The sequence below is a fragment of the Microtus ochrogaster genome, linkage group LG5 (assembly GCF_000317375.1).
Source record: "Microtus ochrogaster isolate Prairie Vole_2 linkage group LG5, MicOch1.0, whole genome shotgun sequence".
Taxonomy (NCBI): Eukaryota; Metazoa; Chordata; class Mammalia; order Rodentia; family Cricetidae; genus Microtus; species Microtus ochrogaster.
Genome location: NC_022031.1, coordinates 38198734 through 38201512, shown reverse-complemented (window position 1 = coordinate 38201512; position 2779 = coordinate 38198734). Strand labels below are relative to the sequence as shown.

Here is a 2779-nt window from a genome sequence, read left to right as displayed (position 1 = left end):
CCCAGAACTGTTCGTTCCCCTCCTAGGCCTGGTGTCTGACCACAGATATCCTGTTTGACCGCCTAGGAGTACTGACTTTACCTTGAACTTACATTTGTTTGTGTGAAGGCTTTGCAAAATGGCATTACAGCAGCTAAGGTGGGGTCTTTCATTCCCCCATTTTCTTTTAGCATTGAGTTAAATCTTTTACTCAAGATAATTATGGAATCTCAGTTCTCTGTTGTCTTAGCCTTTGGTATTCATGGGTTAAGACTAGGGTCTGGATGACTGATAGCCTGTCTTTAATAAATTGGACCAAGCGGTTTAAGATGTAAGGCCCAAACAGGAGTATCAAGAGGAGGATAATTAAAGGACCCATCAAGGAAGACAACAGGGTAGTAAACCATGGGGACTTATTAAACCATCCTTGTTGTGACTCAAATATCTTTTGTTTCTGTGCCAACCTGTCCCTGAGTTTCCCAAACAATCTCCCCACTCTGGGACTGGATTTGCCAGGTTAAGGAATACATCTGGTGTTGGCTTTTCCCTTGGGTTGTCATTCTCAGCCTCAGCAGGGCCCATATAATGGTCAAGGGGCCCCATGCGTGAGTCTTATCTTTAAAGGATTTTGGGTGCACTGGACTCTTCATGCTGGGGTCGTAATTGGCTCCGCCTCCCTCGTGGTGTGGGCGGCCTTGACATGGGAGGCGTGGATCCAGGCTGCAGTGCTGCCGACTTTTAGTGCCGTTGGGGTAGTCAGGAGGACAGTGTAAGGACCTTTCCATTGGGGTTTCAAGTTCTTGGTCTGGTGTCTGCGGACCCAAACAGTGTCTCCTATTTGGAAAGGATGCGGTACCATAGGCTGGCTCAGTTGGTCTCGGTAGGCTGCAGCGAGTGGTTTCCAGACCTCTCTTTGCACAATCTGCAATGCCTGCAAATGAGCTTCCAGAGAAGGGCTGTTAGCAAAATCAGCAATATTTGAGTCAAAGAAGTTTATGAATGGGGGTGGGGCCCCATACAGTATTTCAAAAGGAGTCAGTCCATGGGGGCCCGGAATGTTGCGGGTCCTATATAAGGCTAGGGGCAAGAGGAGCACCCAGTCTCTAGAGCCAGTTGCAAGCGGTTAATTTAGATAAAGTTTCCTTAATTGTCCTATTCATGCGTTCTACCTGTCCTGAATTTTTGGGTCTATATGCACAGTGTAATTTCCATTTAATCCCCAAATGCTTGGCCACCAACTGACTTACCTGGGAGACGAAGGCGGGCCCGTTATCAATACCCAGGACCTGGGGCATCCCATACCTGGGAAAGATTTCTTCCAGGAGTTTCTTGGTCACCATTTTTGCAGTTTCATGTTTGATAGGGAAGGCTTCTGTCTATCCTGAAAATGTGTCTATGAACATTAAGAGGTATTTATATCCATAGAGACTGGGCTTAATTTCTGTAAAATCAATCTCCCAGTATATACCAGGACGATGTCCCCGTATCTGGACCCCTGGCCCAAGCTTAGTTTTGCCTGCATTTACTTGAGCACAGGCTTTTGTTGGGCCCCATCTCTGTTTAGAAGGTAAGGGCCAGTTTCCTGTCATTTCAGTAAGGTTTTCATCTTCTTTGGTCCTAAATGGGTCAACTTATGCAGGTATTTTATCAGCTCATAGGTATGTCTCATTGGCATAACAGTCTTTCCCTTGAAGACCCAATGTTGCTCTTTGGGGTCATAGGTGGACCCCATCTTCTTCAGGAGGTTGGTGTCCTCTTTATTATAGGGCAGTGGACATCGGAATGGCCTTGTATTTTCTGAATGGGTCAGAGGGAAGGCTCGGGAGGTGCTGATTGTTTTTAGGGCGGCCTCCTTGGCGGCAGCATCCGCCAAGTGATTTCCTTTTGCCTCTGGGCTGTGGCCCTTTTGGTGGCCAGGACAGTGTATAATACTCAGTTTTGGGGGCAGAAATAGGGCTTTGAGTAGTGTCAAGATTTTAGTCTTATTTTTAATTTCCTTTTTCTCTGAGGTCAGTAGCCCTCGCCTTCGGTAAATTTTCCCATGTATATGGGCAGTGGCAAAGGCGTATCGACTGTCCGTATAGACATTAAGTTTCTTACCTTCTGCCATCTGGAGTGCCTCGGTCAGTGTGATGAGTTCTGCTCTTTGGGATGAGGTGCTCGCTGATAGGGCTTCAGCCCAAATTACCTCTGTTTCCGTGGTTATTGCTGCCCCCGCTCTCCGCTCCCCATTTTCCAGGAAGCTGCTACCATTGGTGTACCAGGTGTAGTCAGCGTCCTGAAGAGGATGATCTGTCAGGTCCTGTCTGGTCCCGTGCATTTCCGCAAGGATCTGGAGGCAATCATGCTGCTCTGCCTCCCCCTGGCAAGGGGAGCAAGGTTGCGGGGTTGAGAGCAACCACAGGTCCAAATTGCACCTGGTCCGCATCCAGGAGCATGGCTTGGTAATGAGTCATGCGGGCATTGGAAAGCCAGCAGTCTGGAGGCTGTTTGACCAAGACATTGCATGGGGTGCCAGGATGGTCAATGGCTGGCTCAGAGTCAATTTACCTGCATCCTTGGTAAGGACTGCAATAGCTACTACCATCTGTAGACAGGGCGGCCATCCGGATGCGACTGGATCGAGTTTCTTGGACAGATAGGCCATAGGACGCCTCCAGGGGCCCAGTCTTTGGGTCAGGACCCCCTTGGCAGATCCCCGCTTTTCATCTATAAACAGTTTAAAGGACTTTAACATCTGGAAGACCCAATGCAGGTGAGGTTAGCAAAGCCTTTTTTTAATTTTTATTTTATTTTTATT

At 48.1% G+C, this 2779-nt stretch overlaps 1 protein-coding gene across 1 annotated transcript in view; it reads right to left on the bottom strand.

The window, feature by feature from the left end:
- Nucleotides 1-2779, bottom strand: part of LG5H9orf131 (linkage group 5 C9orf131 homolog) — a 12250-nt gene that overhangs the window by 4309 nt on the left and 5162 nt on the right.